This window comes from Cucurbita pepo, chromosome 16 (genome assembly GCF_057944985.1).
Source record: "Cucurbita pepo subsp. pepo isolate OVF chromosome 16, ASM5794498v1, whole genome shotgun sequence".
NCBI classification, from domain to species: domain Eukaryota; kingdom Viridiplantae; phylum Streptophyta; class Magnoliopsida; order Cucurbitales; family Cucurbitaceae; genus Cucurbita; species Cucurbita pepo.
Window position 1 is genome coordinate 2,440,982 of NC_141813.1, and position 20,158 is coordinate 2,461,139.

Below are 20,158 nucleotides of genomic sequence, written 5' to 3' on the forward strand. Positions count from 1 at the left end.
ATTAACAAATGATGTACTTCTGATTTATGTTGCATAAGAAAAACCCAAGTACATCGAGTAAAATCATCAACAATAGTGATAAGAAAACGCAAACTAGAATGACTAGAAACTTTATGAGATCCCCAAACATCAGAATGTAACATATCAAAGGTAGAATGTGTTGTTATTGAGCATCTTGAAAAATAAAAAAAAATAAAAAAAACCTAGTTTGTTTTGCTAACGAGCAAATACTACCGTTATGAGAAAAAGTATCATTATTAAGATGAAATTGATCCGTTAGAAATTTAAAACGAGAAAAAAAAAATGACCTAGGCGTAAATGCCAGAAATTAGATGATTGAGATACTTGATTAGTTGAAGATTTGATTGGAGATTAAGAAATATGACAGAGACCTCCAAATTGTTTACCCAAACCAATCATCTTCTCCGTAGCCAAGTCCTGCATAACACAAGAATCAGGATAGAAGGTTACACAACATTTCAAGTCATTGGTAAGTTTGCTAATGGACAACATGTTTATATTGAATGAAGGCGTATTGTTTAATTTAAGATCAGGATTACAGAAAACATTGACGGTAAGTGACATATGTGTTGTCCCTCTATTAGGCAAGTTTATTGTAGAATGATTGCAGCCTTTGGTTCAATCATAACAAAAGCTTTGAATATTATATGATTCGAAGCTCTAATATTGAGAATCCAAGAATTAGAACTAACAGAGTTAATGGACAATGTAGGTACTAGAAATAATCCATGAATTAGATCGGTCACGACTCAATTTTTGAGGTTTCGAGAAATCGAACCGCGACAAAAAGATAAATTTTGAAAAGACATACAACACCTGTCCGAAGAGAATACAACTAATTGATGTCGTATGTGAAATACAACTAACAGACATTCGGGGTCGACATCCGTTACTAGTGTCTCTTCTAGACTCATTTATAAAACCAAAAAGTCATTTTGGTTGCTAATTACATGGTGTTTCCCTCCAAGAGTGGATCAAAAGTTCCTTTTTTTTATTCTTTGTAACAACCAAAGACCACCCACTACTGAAAAGGATAAATTTTGCCAAAGTTTAAAAGGCATACTAACTCCTATGGTAAGAAATTTAAAGTTATTTATAAATGAAAAATTTAATGTGATCCAAATTGCTGGGTAGGTCTTAAAGTTCTAATTGATTCTCATTAACCATCTACTTTTTTAATCCTTAGTGTCTCTTTGAGAGATATTTATAAAATAAAAAAGATGCTTTGGTCGAGCGATTAAAACGTGTTGCTGCTAAGTGCATGGGGTTTTCCTTTGAGAGTCCGATTCTCTCATGAGATGATTTTTTTTTTTTTGTAATAGCCAAAAACCACTGCTAAAAGATATTATCAGCTTTGGCTTGTTACCTCACGATCTCATAATGGTTTCCACATACTTATTATAAGAAATGCTTCGTTCCCCTCTCCAACTGATGTTGGATCTGCACAACACAATTTTTGAGGTTTCGAGAAATCGAACCGCGACGAAAGGATAAACTTTGCGCAATTTAAAAGACATAAAACAAGTGTGTTAAAAATTCCAAGTTATTTAGGAACAAAAAAAAAAAAAAAGGCACATGATACAAAAGAATTCAGAATCAACCTAAAAAAAAATACAACTAATTGATATCCCAGGTCGTATACAACTAACAAACACTCTAGGTCAACACCTCTCTTTGATAGTAGATCTCCCGAGCACCTCCCCAACTTCACTGGTACTTGAAAAGGAAAGGGATAAAGGGGTAACTATAAAATTATACTTAGTAGCCAACCTACTTGTAGGCTCTCATGCATCCTTCTTCTACTAGGTCTACACGACTTTCCTTTGGTCTATAGGAAGTTTCGACTTACCCTTACCGAGCTCTAAGCTACCGTGTAGGGCTCAAAGTTCTAATTGATTCCTCATTAATCATCTACCTTTGTAGTCATTAGTGTCTTTTAGAGACTCGTTCCTAATAAAATAAGAGTTACTTGGACGAGTGGTTAAGCCATGTGCCTGCTAAGTACATGGGTTTTCGTGCGAGAGTTTGAATCTCTCAGACGAAGAAATGTTCCTCTATTTATACTAGCCAAAGACCATCGCTAAAAGATATTGTCCACTTTGGCCCATTACCTCACGATCTCATAGAGGTATCCACACCCTTATTATAAGGAAGTCTTCGTTCCCTCTCCAAACGATGTTGGATATGTCATGGCCCAATTTTAGAGGTTTCAAGAAATCGAACCGAGAAGATAAATTTTTCACACCTTAAAGGTCATACATCACTTGTGCAATAAATTTCAAGTTATTTACAAACACAAAAAAGGGCATGGGATAAAAAATAATTCAAAATCAACCCAAAAAATTATACAACTAATTGATGTCCGAGGTCGAATACAACTAACAGACACTTCGAGTCGACACACCTCTGTGATAGTAGAGCTCCTGGGCATCTCCCCACCTTGACCAGTACCTGAAATGGAAAAGGAGAAAGGGGTAAGTATAAAAATATACTTAGTAACCAACCTACGTGTAGGTTTTTATCGCTTCCTTCTTCTAATAGGTTTCCATGATTTTCTTTGATTTATATGAAGTTCGGGCTTACACTTTAGTGCGCTGTAAGCTACCGTGTAGGTCTTAAAGTTCTAATTGATTTCTCACTAATAATCTACCTTTGTAGTCCCTAGTGCCTCTTTAAGACTAGTTGCTAAAACAAAAAAATTTGCTTTGACCGAGTGGTTAAGGTGTGTGCTTGTTATGAACATGGGGTTTCCCCACGAGTGTTTGAATCTCACTTTTGCTCGTTACCTCACTATCTCGTAGAGGTTTACACACTTTTATAAGGAATGCTTCATTCCTTTCAACAACTGATGAGGGATCTGTCACAACCAAATTTTTGAGTTTTCGAGAAATCAAACAACGACGAAAGCATAAATTTTTGCGTAGTTTAAAGACATATAATACATAGGGATCTGTCACAATAAAATTCTTGAGGTTTTGAGAAATAAAACAGAGACGAATGGATAGCACACTTTAAAAGACATACAACACCTGTGTTGCAAATTTCAAGTTATTTACAAACGGAAAAAAGGGCATGGGATACAAAAGAATTCAAAATCAACCAAAAAAATTATACAACTAATTGATGTCTCAGGTCGAATACAACTAACATACACTTCGAGTCGACACCCCTCTGTGATAGTAGAGCTCCCGAGCATCTCCCCACCTTGACCAGTACCTGAATTAGAAAAGGAGAAAGGGCTAGGTATAAAAATGTACTTAGTAACCAACCTACTTGTAGTCCTTTATCACTTCCTTCTTCTGCTAGGTTTTCACGACTTTTCTTTTGTCTATAGGAAGTTTGGCCTTACCATTTACTGGGCTCTAAGCTACCGTGTAGGTCTCGAAGTTCTAATTGATTCCTCATTAATCATCTACTTTTGTTTTCCCTAGCGCCTCTTCGAGATTCATTCCTAACACAAAAATGTCACTTTGGGCGAGTGGTTACGACATGTGCTTGCTAAGTACATGAGGTTTCCCTCGAGAATCGAATCTCTCATGTGACAAAAAGTTCAATTTTCTTGTACTAGCCAAAGACCACTGCTAAAAGATATTGTCCGCTTTAGCCCAATACCTCACGATCTCATAGAGGTATTCACACTATATATAAGGAATGCTTCGATCCCCTCTCAAACCGATGTTGGATCTGTCATGATCTAATTTTAGAGGTTTCGAGCAATCGAACTGCGACAGAAAGATAAATTTTGCACGCTTTAAAAGACATACAACACCTGTGTTGAAAATTTCAAGTTATTTACAAACGGAAAAAAGGGCATCGGATACAAAAGAATTCAAAATCAACCAAAAAATTATACAACTAATTGATGTCCCACGTCGAATACAACTAACATACTCTCCGGGTCGACACCCCTCTGTGATAGTAGAGCTCCTGAGCATCTCCCCACGTTGACCAGTCTTTGAACTAGAAAAGCATAACTTGTAGGCCCTCATCACTTCCTTCTTCTAATAGGTTTCAACGACTTTCCTTTGACCTATAGGAAGTTCGGGCTTACCCTTTATTGCACTCTAAGCTACCGTGTAGGTCTTGAAGTTCTAATTGAATCCTCATTAATCATCTACCTTTGGTGTACCTAGTGATTCTTCGAGATTCATTCCTAAAACAAAAAAGTGACTTCGGCTAAGTGGTTAAGGCGTGTGCTTGCTAAGTATATGGAGTTTTATTGCGAGAGTTGAACTCTTTTAGGCCACGAAAAGGTCCTTTTTTTTTTTTTTTTTTTTGTAGTAGCCAAAGGCCACCGCTAAAAGATATTGACCGCTTTTGCCGGTTACCTCATGATTCACACCCTTATTATAAGGAATGCTTGGTTTTCCTTCCCAACAAATGTTGGATCGGTCGAAAAGATCAATTTTGCACACTTTAAAAGACTTACAACACCTGTGTGGGCCTCGCATACAAAAGAATTTAAAATCAACGAAAAAAATTACACAACTAACTGATGTCCCAAGTCGAATACAACTAACATACACTCCAGGTCGCACCCCTTTGTGATAGTAGTGCTCCCGAGAATTTTCTCACCTTAACCAGTATTTGAAATAGTAAACAACCTACTTGTAGGCCATCCTTGCTTCCTTCTTCTACTAGGTTTCCACGACTTTCCTTTGGGCTATAGCAAGTTTGGGCTTATCCTTTACTGCGCTTTAAGCTACCGTGTAGGTCTCGAAGTTCTAATTGAATCCTCATTAATCATCTACCTTTGTTGTCCTTCGTGCGTCTTCGAGATTGGTTCGTAAAAAAAAAAGTTGCTTTGGATGAGTGGTTAAGGCTTGTGCCATGCTAAGTACATGGAATTTCCTCGCAAGAGTTTGAATCTCCTAGTTAACGAAAAGTTCATTTTTTCTGTACTAGCCACTTTAAAAGACATAGAAAACCTGTGTCGCAAATTTCAAGTTATTTACAGACAGAAACTCCAGGTCGACACCCCTCTGTGATAGTAGAGCTTTCGAGCATCTCCCCACCTTGACCAGTACTGAACTAGAAAAGGAGAAAGGTGTAAGTATAAAAATCGACACCCCTCTGTGATAGTAGAGCTTTCGAGCATCTCCTCACCTTGACCAGTACTTGAACTAGAAAAGGAGAAAGGTGTAAGTATAAAAATATACTTAGTAACCAACCTACTTGTAGGCCCTCATTGCTTCTTCCTTCCACTAGGTTTCCACGACATTCCTTTGGTCTGTAGGAAGTTTGGGATTACCCTTTACTACGCTCTAAGCTACCGTGTAGGTCCCGAAGTTCTAATTGATTCCTCACTAATCATCTACTCTTGTTGTCCTTAGTACCTCTTCGATATTCATTCTTAAAAAAAAAGTTGCTTTGGCCGAGTGGTTAAGGTAAGTACATGGGATTTCCTCATGAGAGTTCGAATCTACCAGGCCACTAAAAGTTCATATTTTTGTACTAGCCAAAGGCCACAAATAAAAGATGTTGCCCACTTGGCCCAAGTATTCACACCTTGTTATAAGGACTTCTTCGTTCACCTTATAAATTTTGCACACTTTAAAAGACTTACAAGATAAATTTTGCACACTTTAAAAGACTTACAAGATAAATTTTGCACACTTTAAAAGACTTACAAGATAAATTTTGCACACTTTAAAAGACATACAACACCAATCAACCAAAAAAATTATACAACTAATTGAACTAAAATAATTTCTTTCACTTCTGAAGCCCAATAATTCGATTCGGAGTTAGGAGTTAGGACACTAAGATTTAAGGTCATTTCTTAACTTTGCTCTCCATTTCTAAGTTCGTAGCCTTCGTAGTAGCTTCATCGATGTTACCTACAAAATAAGATGAAGCTACCTACCAAATAAAAGCCTTGTTCGGGAAGACCATCTAATTCTTCGGAAAAAATTAATTTAAACCCTCTAAGAATTCCCTCCAACTATTATTGAAAAATAACTAATAAAATTTCGTGGAGTTGAAGGGAAATATCCCAATACATGTCTTATTTTTCAATAAGACATATTTGCAGCAAAAACTAAGACCATTCCAATGCTCCTTTTCGCCATGCATAAACTAAACCGACAATTAGGATAAACACGAAAATTAAAGCTTCTAAAAGACGGATACCCCTAATACATCAAAACTCATTGCCCATGGATAAAGAAAAACATTTTGCACACTTTAAAAGACATACAACACCTATGTCAGAAATTCCAAGATATTTACAAATGGAAAAAAGGGCTTGGGATAGAAAAGAATACAAAATCAACCAAAAAAATTATATAACTAATTGATGTCCCAGGTCGAATACAACTAACATACACTCTGGGTCGACAACCCTATGTGATAGTAGAGCTTCCGTGCATCTCCCCACCTTGACCAGTACATGATCTAGAAAAGGAGAAAGGTGTAAGTATAAAAATATACTTAGTAACAACCCTACATGTAGGCCCTCATCGCTTGCTTCTTCAACTAGGTTTCCACCACTTTCCTTTGATCTATAGGAAGTTCGGGCTTATCCTTTACTGCGCTCTAGGCTACCTTGTAGGTCCTGAAGTTCTAATTGATTCCTAATTAATCATCTACCTTTGTTGTCCCTAGTGTCTCTTCAAGATTCGTTCCAAAAAACAAAAAAGTCGCTTTAGTCAAGTGGTTAAGGCGTGTGCCTACTAAGTACATAGGATTTTCCCGCGAGAGTTTGAATCTCTTCGGCGACGAAAAGTTCATTTTTTTGTACTAGCCAAAGGTCATCGTTAAAAGATATTGGAAAAGATAAATTTTAACACTTTAAAAGACATACAACACCTATGTCAGAAATTTCAAGTTATTTACAAACCGGAAACAAAATCAACCCAAAAAATTATACAACTTATTGATGTCCCACGTCGAATTCAACTAACATACACTCCGATTCGACACCCCTCTATGATAGTAGAGCTCTCGAGCATCTCCCCACCTTGACCAGTACCTGAACTAGAAAAGAAGAAAGGTGTAAGTATAAAAATATACTTAGTACCATCCTACTTGTAAGCCGTCATCGCTTCCTTCTTCTACTAGGTTTCCACGACTTTCCTTTTGTTATCTTGGAAGTTCGGGCTTAGTCTTTATTGCGCTCTAAGCTACCGTTTAGGTCTAGAAGTTCTAATTGATTCCTCATTAATCATCTACCTTTGTTGTCCCTAGTGTCTCTTCGAGGTTCATTCCTAAAATAAAAAAGTTGCTTTGGTTGAGTGGTTAAGGTGTTTGCTAGCTTAGTACATGGGGTCTCCCCGTGAGAGTTCAAATCTCTTGAGCAACGAAAAGTTCAAAAGCTTACCATGTAGGTCCCAAATTTCTAATTTATTCCTCATTAATCATTCACCTTTGTTGTCCCTAGTGTCTTTTCAAGATTCATTCCTTAAAAAACAAAAAGGTTGCTTTGGTTGAGTGGTTAATGCGTGTGCTTGCTAAGTAAATGAGATTTTTCGTGAGAGTTTGAATCTCTTAGGCGATGAAAAGTTCATTTTTTTGTAATTTTTTTTTACTAGGAACAAGCCACCCCTATGCTTGCTAAGTAAATGAGATTTTTCGTGAGAGTTTGAATCTCTTAGGCGATGAAAAGTTCATTTTTTTGTAATTTTTTTTTACTAGGAACAAGCCACCCCTAAAAGATAATGTCCACTTTGGCCCGTTACCTTACGGTCTCATAGAGGTGTTCACACACTTATATATGGGATGTTTCGTTCCCCTCTCAAACCGATGTTGGATCTGGGATCGACTTGAGATGAAAAGATAAATTTTTTTACACTTAAAAAGACATAAAACACCTGTGTTAGAAATTTCAAGTTATTTACAAACGGGAAAAAGGGCTTGGGATATAAAAGAATTCAAAAATCAACCCAAAAAATTATACAACTAATATATGTCCTAGGTCGAATACAACTAACATACACTCCGGGTCGACACCCCTTTGTGATTGTAGAGCTCCCCAGCATCTCCCCACCTTGACCAGTACCTGAACTAAAAAAATTTGAAAGGTGTAAATATAAAAATATACTTGGTAACCATCCTACTTGTAGGCCCTCATCGCTTCCTTCTTCTACTAGGTCTCCACAACTTTTCTTTGGTCTATAGGAAGTTTGGGATTACCCTTTACTGCGCTCTGAGCTACTGTGTAGGTCCCGAAGTTCTAATTGATTCCTCATTAATTATCTACCTTTGTTGTCCCTAGTGCCTCTTTGATATTCATTCCTTAAAAAAAAGTCACTTTGGTCGAGTGGTTAAGGCATGTGCCTGCTAAGTACATATGGATTCCCTCCGAGAGTTCAAAATTCTTAGGTGACATAACGTTCTATTTTTGTACTAGCCAAAGGCCACCGCTAAAAGATATTGTCCAATTTGGGGCTCGTTACCTCACGATCTCATAGAGGTATTCACACCTTTACATATTTGGAATGCTTCGTTCCCCTCTCAAACCTATGTTGGAGGTCTCATAGAGGTATTCACACCTTTATATATTTGGAATGCTTCGTTCCCCTCTCAAACTGATGTTGAATCTTGGATCCAACTGCAATGAAAAGATAAAATTTTCACACTTTAAAAGATATATAACACCTTTTTTCGAAATTTCTAGTTATTTACAAACACGAAAAAGGGCTTGGGATACAAAAGAATTCAAAATCAACCAAAAAAATTATACAACCAATAGATGTCCCATGTCGAATAAAACTAAAATACACTCCAGGTCGACACCTTGACCAGTACTTGAACTAAAAGAGGAGAAAGGTGGAAGTATAAAAATATACTTAGTAACCAACCTCCTTGTAGGCTCTCATCGCTTCTTTCTTCTACTAGGTTTCCACGACTTTCCTTTGGTCTATAGGAAGTTTGGGCTTACCCTTTATTGCGCCCTAAAGCTACCATGTAGGTCCCGAATTTCTAATTTATTCCTCATTAATCATTTACCTTTGTTGTCCCTAGTGTCTCTTCAAGATTCATTCCTTAAAAAAAAAAGTTGCTATGGCGGAGTGGTTTACGCATGTGCCTGTTAAGTACATGAGATTTCTCCGCGAGAGTTCGAATTTTTCAGGCGACGAAAAGTTCATTTTTTTGTACTAGCCACAGGCAACCGCTAAAAGATAATGTTAGCTTTGGCCCATTACCTCACGATCTCGTAGTGGTATTCACACCCTTATATATGGAATGCTTCGTTCCCCTCTCAAATCGATCTTTGATCTGGGATCGAACGGCGATGAAAAGATAAATTTTTTTACACTTCAAACGACATAGAACACCTATGTCAGAAATTTCGAGTTATTTACAAACGGGAAAAAGGGTTTCGGATACAAAAAAATTCAAAATCAACCAAAAAATTATACAACTAATAGATGTCCTAGGTCGAATACAACTAACATACACTCCGGGTCGACACCCCTTTGTGATACTAGATCTCCCCCAATATCTCCCCACCTTGACGAGTACCTAAACTAAAAAATTTGAAAGGGGTAAGTATAAAAATATACTTAGTAACCATCCTACTTGTAGGCCTTCATTGCTTCCTTCTTCTTCCACAACTTTTCTTTGGTCTATAGGAAGTTCGGGCGTACCCTTTACTGCGCTCTAAGCTACCGTATAGGTTCCGAAGTTCTAATTGATTCCTCATTAATCATCTACCTTTGTTATCCCTAGTGCCTCTTTGAGATTCATTCCTTAGAAAAAAAAAGTTGCTTTGGCCTAGTGTTTAAGATGTGTGCTTGCGAAGTACATGGGGTTTCCCTGCGAGATTTCGAATCTCTCAGGTGACGAAAAGTTCATTTTTTTGTACTAGCCAAAGGCCACCGCTAAAAGATATTGTCAACTTTGGGGCCCGTTACCCCACAGTCTCATAGAGGTATTCACACCCTTATATGTGGAATTCTTCGTTTCTTGAATCTGGGATCGAACTGTGATGAAAAGATAAAATTTTCACACTTTAAAAGACATATAACACCTTTGTCAGAAATTTCAAGTTGTTTACAAACGGAAAAAAGAATTCAAAATCAACCCAAAAAATTATACAACCAATAGATGAGTGATACAAAAGAATTCAAAATCAACCCAAAAAATTATACAACTAATAGATGTCCCAGGTCGAATACAACTAACATACACTTTGGGTCGACACCCCTCTGTGATAGTAGAGCTCCCGAGCATCTCCCCACCTTGACCAGTACGTGAACTAGAAAATGAGAAAGATGTAAGTATAAAAATATACTTAGTAACCAACCTACTTGTAGGCCCTCATCGCTTCCTTCTTCTACTAGGTTTCCACGACTTTCCTTTGGTCTATAGGAAGTTTGGTCTTACCCTTTACTGCGCAATAAGCTACCGTGTAGATCCCGAAGTTCTAATTGATTCCTCATTAATCATCTACCTTTGACAACTTATTCTAATCTAAGACTAGGAATTTAAATATGAGCCTGCCCTATGTACGGTCCACAGTCTCTCTTTGCTCAAATACACCTTGTTCATAGTCTACGGTTTCTCGTACATATTCGGTAGCGCCTTCAACAGATCTGACGTTGTCTTCTCCTTGATGATGTTGAAAGTCACGTTTGTGGATAGCGTCAACCAGATCAACCCTAAGTCATGACGATCTTTGAGCTTCTACTACTCCGTGGTCATGGTGTTCGGCTTCACCCCCAACAGGGATTCATGAAGATCTTTCTGGTACAGATAACTTCAATCTGCATTTTCCAGAAATCGAAATCGGATCCATCGAACTTCTCAACTACAATCTTTGAACTTTCCATCTTCACAGATCGTGGTAAATTTTGCCTAGCTCTGATATGAGTTGTTAGGATCGCACAACGATGCACACACTCGATCAAGATGAACACAAAGAAATAGGATATATATATACATGGTTTCAGTTTACTAAATATAGCTTTAACAGATTTAACTGCCTACAAAATATAATCGACCAAATATATCTTTACCAAATCTTTACGAAATATCTACCATATATATCTGTACCAAATCTTTACGAAATATCTATTTTATATATCTCTACCAGATCTTTTACTAGAAATAAGCATTAGGCCTCATATCCTAATATTCTCTCATTTGTAGACTCATCCAACCAACCAAGAATTTCATTCTAAATCTTCCTTGCACCATACAAATTGAGGCTTTGCCCAACCGTTCCAACATCAACACATTTTGTCAACATGTTTGCTGGATTCTTTGCACCCTTTATCTCTACCAAACACATCACCATCTTCCACTAACCTGCGAGTGAAATGGTATCGCCTTTTGTGTTTTGTCTTTGAATGATAGATCGGGTTCTTCACCAACTGTATGACACACTAACTATCTGTATAAAGAATCTTCTCGTGCTGCTTCTTGTCCAATTCTTCTAGATAGTCTGTCATCCATATCATCTCCTTTTCAGGTTCAGCTATTGCCACGTACTCAGCCTCAATAGTTGGAAGACCAATGCATTTTTGAAGCTTAGACATCCTATCATCCATGGCTTGCTCCCATTTGGTTGTATCCTCCAACTGTAGGGCCTCATCAAAGGGCTCTGGTTCCCCTTCATCAGTCAGCAACATATAGTGTAATGACGGGACATACCTATCTAGTACTCTGATAGCTCTAGATGATCTTTTCAACACCTGCTCAGGTGTCACTTGCTCCGCCTTTGGTTCCTTAGCAACAGACTCAGGAGTTTCTTGAGTATTTGCTACAACATCACTAGGTGAATCTTTCAGCAACTCAACCTTAATCCCACTTGCTTTGTTGTCTTGAAACATTTCTTCTCTTTGTCCTTGTATATGACATTTTCATCAAAAGTCACGTCACAGTATCTCAGGACTTTTTGGTTCTTGTCATCCCAAAATAACATTTCACAGGCTGAGCGTCAAGCTTGTCACTCTTCTCTAGATCAACATGAACATACGCAGTACAACAAAAAGTTCTCAAGTGAGAGTACTTGAGTTCTTTTCTTGTCCATACTTCTTCTGGCAACTTGAACTCAAAGGGTATTGATGACCCTCTATTGGAAATCCATAATGTCTTTGGAAATCCATAATGAACATGAACATTTGCTTAGAACGTCTTTGGAAATCCATAATGAATCCTCATATACTCTTTTGCCACTCATTCAATGTTCTGTTCATTCTTTCAACAACACCATTTTGTCTTGGTTTACCAGGAATTGTCTTCATTAATCGAATTTCCTCAGCTGCACAACATAATTTGAATTCTAACTTGTCGTACTCAACTCCATTACTAGACCTCAGGCATTTGATCTTCAAGCCGGTCTGATTTTCAACTTCAACTTTCCACTTCACTTCTTGAAGGTGGCAAACACATCTAACTTGCGTTTCAAGAAACAAATCCACACATTCCTATTGAAATCATCGATGAATGTGACATAAAACTTTGATGCACCAAGTGATAGAACTGGAGATGGTCCGCAAACGTCTGTATGGACCATTTCCAACCACACTTTCTTCAATTCTCTTGTAGTCTTTGTGAAGCTATCTCATTTCTGTTTGCTCATAATGCAGTTCTCACAAGGACGATTTCAGACCTTCCAAAACTTCTTTCGCAGCCAACATCTTTATTCCTTTGACGTTCATATGTCCAAGTTTATTGTGTCATAGACTTGAGTTTGAAGCACTCTCAGCAACAATAACCATGTTCATACACCCTGCAGTGGTGTATAAGGTTCCAGATTTTGTGCCACGCGCTACCACCATAACACCCTTCACAATCTTCCACGAACTCTTCCCAAACTCTGTTGCATAACCTGTGTTGTCCAACTAACCAATAGAGATCAGGTTCTTATTGAGACTAAGAATGTACCTGACATCCTTTAATGTCCAGTGATTTCCTGCCGAAGTTTTTATGAAGACATCCCCTTTTCCTTCAATCTCCAAATCTTGGCTGTTGGCAAGATACACCTTCTCGAAATTTTCAGACTTGAAATTTGGAAATAGCTCTTTATTTGGTGATGAATGAAAAGATGCACCTGAATCCAAAATTCTAGATTCAGTTAGACTGTCCACGCTGAGGATTAGGGAATCTCCAATGTCTTATGCTGAATCTATAGAATCATCATCATCTTCTAATTTGTGATTCTGCTTCGTTTTTGGTCTTGTACAACGGTCCAAAAGTGACATTTTTCTCCACAATTCCAACATGTTATGTTTGATCTGTTTGGAAAATTTTCATGGTTTGATTTTTATCGATCTTTGTTTAAGTCCTTCAATTTACTTCTTCCCCTTTGGTCAACACTGAGAGCACCACTAGATGAATCCCTAATTTCTCGTTTGTGAATACTTTCGCTGAGAGCTACATCTTGGATTTCAGCGACTTTAGCTTCTCAATCTCTGAGAACTACTGATCGAAGCAACAACAGTATCCCACGACTCGGGTAAACATGACATCAAAATCAGTGCCTTAATTTCATCTTCAAAATTAATTTTCACTAAACTCGATTGACTTACAATCATATTGAATTCGTTTATATGATCAATAACAAATCCACCTTCAGACATTTGTAGATTGAACAATCTCTGCCGCAGTGGTCTTTGGTTGTTACAAAAAAAAAAAAAAAAAAAAAAAAAAAAAAAAAAAAAAAAAAAAAAAAAAAAAAAACTTTTCATCAACTCTGGCGGGGAAACACCATGTAATAGCAAGCACACACTATAACCACTCAATCAAAGTGACCTTTTGGTTTTATGGATGAGTCTTGAAAATACATTAGGGACTACACACAAGGGTGTCAGCCCAAAATGTCTGTTAGTTGTATTGGACGTTTGACATCAATTAGTTCTATTCTTTTTGGGGTTCATTTTGAATTCCTTTGTATCCCATGCCCTTTTCTATTTGTAAATAACTTAGAATTTCGGACAAGTGTTGTATGTCTTTTCAAAATCCATCTTTTCATCGCGGTTTGATTTCTCGAAACCTTAAAAATTGGGTCGTGACAGATCTAATTCATGGATTATTCCCAGTATCTACATTATCCATTAACTCTGCTAGTTCTAATTCATGGATTCTCGATAGTGGAGCTGCGAATCATATAATATATAAAGCTTCTGTTATGAATGAACCAAATACTGCAATCATTTCTACAATAAACTTGCCTAATGAGTGAGAACACATGTGTCACTTACCGTCAATGTTTTCTTTAATCCTCTTTAATCCTGGCCTTAAATTAAACAATATTTTATGTGTGTCTTCATTCAATTTAAACATGTTGTCCATTAGCAAACTTACCAATGACTTAAAATGGTGTGTCACCTTCTATCTTGATTCTTGTGTTATGCAGGACTTGGTTACAGTGAAGATGATTGGCTCAGGTAAACAATTTGGAAATCTCTATCATATTTCTTCATCTTCAATCAAATCTTAAAGTCATCAAGGTATCTCAATCATCCGATTTTTGGCATCTAAGTCTAGGTCATTCTACTTTTCTCGTTTTAAATTTATAGCTGATCAATTTCATGTTAATAAAAGGCACATAAAAAATGAGGTTAGTGAAAGATAAAGAAAAGAAAAATCAGAAAAGAAAAGAAGAGAAAAGAAGGGAAAGGAAAAGAAAAGAAAGTAGAGAGAAGAGATAAAGTTCTAGAGAGACGGAAGTAACCATCGTTTCGGCCATGAGGAGTCCGATTCCGATTGAGCTTTCTTCTTCACAAAATCTCAAAGAGAAGTACCTTGAACCCTTGAATCACACAAAACCATCAAGAAACGAGGAAGATCCGAAGGTAAGTTCTTGAATTTTTATTCTCGAATTTCCTTCAGATCCACAAGAAATATTAGGAGTTATGTTCTGAAATTTAAGTATGTTAATTTAGAGAGTATTGCGCCCATAATGAAAGAAGGAAATTATAGATTGAATTTAACTCATTCATGTGTGCTGATTTTCTTATGGTTAACTCAAAATAGGTCCAGCCTCATGTGAAACTTTTTATTTTATTTTATTTTATTTTATTTAAGGAAAATGAAAGAATAATGAACCAGCAATAATTGTACACTCCTAAAGTAAAATTCTCTTTCATAAAAAATATTTTCTTTCTTTAAAAGAACAAAGAAGAAAATGAGAGAGAGGAGTAGCAAAGCCACTTTTCCATGAAAGAAAAATCCAGCAGCTTCTTCCCAAACATTCTCGAACTCTCATTGGGCTTATGAAATTTTTCAAAGACCCAAAGGTCACTATAGTCAATACTCCGATAAAGTCATATCGACGCAAGCTCATGAAATCAAATATTTAACACCCTTTGTAGCATTTGAAGAGGGAGGGTTCTCTCAGTCACCATGGACCCCAGTCCTAAGCATAAGGGATATGGGGAAGGTGACCGAGCCTGGGCAATTAGGAAACTAAACTATATAGGAAGGGATAGTAGTGGCTCGCTACTCGTTTTGCTTTAGCTATTAGCTCTTGCTTGTACTTCATAACATTTCAATATATCATTTATTATTTAATAATAGTTTTGATTATATTTATTTCCAATGTTAAGTTATCTACCGTAATAAAGGTTATTAGCATAAGCTTGAACAATATGTGAATGAAATATGAGATAATATTGTTCTAATATATCAATAACTTAAATAGTCTATAGTATATAGATATGATTGAGTGTCTTATCTTGATAATACTATTGATACTACCTAATTTGTAAAAATTACCAATAGTTTGATTCAAATTTTTCACCTAGAGACATGAGAGTGAAAGTATCGTATACAATAAGTTTGTATAAGACTTGATCACAAAAAAATTAATCCTTCCTTATAAATCATTTAATTAAAAAAATTAATATTGCACAAAATAATTATATGCGACTCGATTTTAAAAACACCCAATTGGATGAAGTCCATTCAAGTAAAAACACTCAATTGGATGGGCTTTGATGATATTAGAGGAGATCGATGTGCGTCAAATGAGAAGTGATCCATAATCAATACAAATTTCTATTACATCACATAACGGGTTTGAAGTTCTAATGGACGTGATCAATGGAAACAACTTACCATAAATTCGTCCCAGTAAATATTGATACGTCTATTGTACAATTGCACTCTTGCAGCAACGTTATAGCAATTGTGTGACACTTGTTCTAATCCAATGAACAAGTCAACCGTGAGAATTTTGGACTTCGTGGATACATCGGTGTATGCTCGAGTTTCGAGTCACGTTTGAGAGATGTTCTCGAAAACATGAGCGAGGAAATACATTAAAATTTTTTTGAAAGAAAGCAATGTTATAAGCTAAAAGCAATTAGACAACAACAACAACTTTGATAGCATATAACCCGAGTAAGAATAAGTGACGATTAGTCATATCTCTCTATAGTACATTTTGGGGCATTTTAGCCCTGACAAGTGTAGAAATGATTTTTTTGAACAACATGAAGTGGTAAAGGTCTATCTAAGATGAAAGCATGTAAAAGGGGTTTGTAATGGGCATGCAACCATGGACAACACGTCCCGAACAAATATGACGCGGACATTCGACATGCAGCCATAAACAACACGCCTTGGACAAGCATGACCATGACAGATCAAAGTTTTCCAAATTTGTTCCCTCATGAGTTATTTCAAGAGTTTTTCAAATTTCATATGCCCAAGAACACATGGATACTCTATTAAATTCATCGTTAATTAGTGCACAATAAAGATAATTTATAGCACTACCATTAAAAGAACTTTTTTTCAGATCCTACTCATCAAATTCCCCCTCTATTTTAGGTATCTCAATATTATTAACTTGTCTTTACTCCCCCAAGTTAAGTGTCTCAAGTTGGAGAGTGTAGGTCAATAACACCCAACTTGTGTTTTAGATAATTAAATTGTTGTCTTCCCAATAGTGAAAATATGTGTCAAGTTAACTCTAAACAGTATTTTTGCTCAGACACATCGGCTTGCTTTTTAGACTTCCAATAAATAAATGAACTTCAGAGGAATATACAAAAGTTGAAACATTGGTTTTCTTTTTTAGACTTCCAAAAAATAATTGAATTTTCGAAAACATTGGTTTGCTTTTTAGACTTCCAATAAATAATTGAACTTACCAATAAGATTTAAAACCGAAATGATTTGGACCCATTGGTTTGCTTTTTAGACTTTCAAGGACTTATTGATTTACCATAAGATGCAAAACCGAGATGATCTATACACATTGGTTTGCTTTTTAGACTTTCAATAAATTATTGAATTTCCCAACAAAAAATGCAAAACCTAGAAATAGACCGAGTTTGATTGGTTTGCTGTTTAGACTTTCAATAAATTATTGAATTCCCGAGAAAGATGCAAAATCCAAAATAGACTACTTTTTATGTATCTCAGAACTTGAAGAGCTGATTCTTGGTTTATACCTAAATGATTTACTCCACGATTGTTAATTTATCCCATTTAATTTGATTGGAACAAAGTGAATATCCTTGTTGAATAGAGCGAAAAAAAAAAGGATGTACTAAATAAAAATTCGAAGTTTTGAAGCTCGATTTGGCTGATACCGTCATAAAGGTAATTTTAACATTAAAGAACACAAACATCGATGCTCTGATTTCTTAAAAGAACTATCAGAGGATTACACGAACAAGGATATCTCATCACTTTGGCCAGTGTCTTACAACAACTTTTTTTGTTTTAGGAACAAATCTCGAAGAGGCACTACGGACAACAAAGGACCTACACAATTGCTTAGAGCACAGTAAAGGGCAAGCCCGAACTTCTTATAGACCAAAGGAAAGTCGAGGAAACCTAGTAGAAGAATGAAGCGACGACATCCTACAAGTAGGTTGGTAAATAAGTAGATTTTTATACTTACACCTTTCTTCTTTCCTTGTTCAATTACTGGTCAAGGTGGGGTGATGATCTGGAGCTCTACTATCACAAAACGGTGTCGACACGGTGTGTATGATAGATGTATTCAACCTGGGACAACAATTAGTCGTTTAATTTTTTAGGTTGATTTTGAATTCTTTTTGTATCCCATGCCCTTTTTCCGTTTGTAAAGAACTTGAAATTTATGACGAAGGTGTTGTATGTCTTTTAAAGTGTGCAAAATTTATCTTTTTGTCGCAATTCGATATCTCGAAACCTCTAAAAATTAAAATTGGGTCATGACACATTCAACATGGGTTGGAGAGGGGAACGAAGCATTCCTTATAATAAGGACCTGAATAGAGGTAACGGGCCAACGAGGACAATGTCTTTTAGCGGTGGCCTTTGGCTAGTACAAAAAAAAATAAAATTTACGTCGCCTGAGAGATTCCAACTCTCGCGGGGAAACCCCATGTACTTAACAGGCACACGCCTTAACCACTCGACCAAAGCGAATTTTTTATTTGAGGAACAAATCTCGAAGAGGCACTACGGACAACAAAGGTAGATGTTTATTGAGGAATCAGTTAGAACTTTGAGACCTACACAATTGTTAGAGCACAGTAAAGGGTAAGACCGAACTTCTTATAGACCAAAGGAAAGTCGTGGAAACCCAGTAGAAGAATGAAGCGACGACAGCCTACAAGAAGGTTGGTTACTAAGTAGATTTTTATACTTACACCATTCTCCTTTCCAGGTTCAGTTACTGGTCAAGGTGGGGTGATGCTCTTGAGCTCTACTATCACAAAACGGTGTCGACACGGTGTGTATGTTAGATGTATTCGACCTGGGACATCAATTAGTCGTTTAATTTTTTAGGTTGATTTTGAATTCTTTTTGTATCCCATGCCCTTTTTCCGTTTGTAAAGAACTTGAAATTTATGACGAAGGTGTTGTATGTCTTTTAAAGTGTGCAAAATTTATCTTTTTGTCGCAATTCGATATCTCGAAACCTCTAAAAATTAAAATTGGGTCATGACACATTCAACATGGGTTGGAGAGGGGAACGAAGCATTCCTTATAATAAGGACCTGAATAGAGGTAACGGGCCAACGAGGACAATGTCTTTTAGCGGTGGCCTTTGGCTAGTACAAAAAAAAATAAAATTTACGTCGCCTGAGAGATTCCAACTCTCGCGGGGAAACCCCATGTACTTAACAGGCACACGCCTTAACCACTCGACCAAAGCGAATTTTTTATTTGAGGAACAAATCTCGAAGAGGCACTACGGACAACAAAGGTAGATGTTTATTGAGGAATCAGTTAGAACTTTGAGACCTACACAATTGTTAGAGCACAGTAAAGGGTAAGACCGAACTTCTTATAGACCAAAGGAAAGTCGTGGAAACCCAGTAGAAGAATGAAGCGACGACAGCCTACAAGAAGGTTGGTTACTAAGTAGATTTTTATACTTACACCATTCTCCTTTCCAGGTTCAGTTACTGGTCAAGGTGGGGTGATGCTCTTGAGCTCTACTATCACAAAACGGTGTCGACACGGTGTGTATGTTAGATGTATTCGACCTGGGACATCAATTAGTCGTTTAATTTTTTAGGTTGATTTTGAATTCTTTTTGTATCCCATGCCCTTTTTCCGTTTGTAAAGAACTTGAAATTTATGACGAAGGTGTTGTATGTCTTTTAAAGTGTGCAAAATTTATCTTTTTGTCGCAGTTCGATATCTCGAAACCTCTAAAAATTAAAATTGGGTCATGACACATGGGTTGGAGAGGGGAACGAAGCATTCCTTATAAGGAGGGCCTGAATACCTGGTGAGGTAATGGGCCAACGAGGACAGGACAATGTCTTTTAGCGGTTGCCTTTGGCTAGTACAGAAAAATAAATGAACTTTACGTCGCATGAGAGTTTCGAACTCTCGCGGGAAAATCCCATGTACTTAGCAGGCACACGCCTTAACCACTCGGCCAAAGCGACTTTTTTATTTTAGGAACAAATCTCGAAGAGGCACTATGGACAACAAAGGTAGATGTTTAATGAGGAATCAGTTAGAACTTCGAGACCTACACAATTGTTAGAGCACAGTAAAGGGTAAGCCCGAACTTCTTATAGACCAAAGGAAAGTCGAGGAAACCCAGTAGAAGAATGAAGCGACGACAGCCTACAAGTAGGTTGGTTACTAAGTAGATTTTTATACTTACACCTTTCTCCTTTCCTTGTTCAGTTACTGGTCAAGGTGGGGTGATGCTCTGGAGCTCTACTATCACAAAACGGTGTCGACACGGTGTGTATGTTAGATGTATTCGACCTGGGACATC

General features: G+C 36.9%; 1 non-coding gene across 1 annotated transcript; it reads right to left on the bottom strand.

Annotated features, from left to right (window-relative positions):
- Window positions 1-19,735: 19,735 nt before the first annotated feature.
- TRNAS-GCU (transfer RNA serine (anticodon GCU)) lies at window positions 19,736-19,817 on the bottom strand. The gene has a single exon. It is a non-coding gene; the product is annotated as a tRNA-Ser (tRNA).
- Window positions 19,818-20,158: the final 341 nt, after the last annotated feature.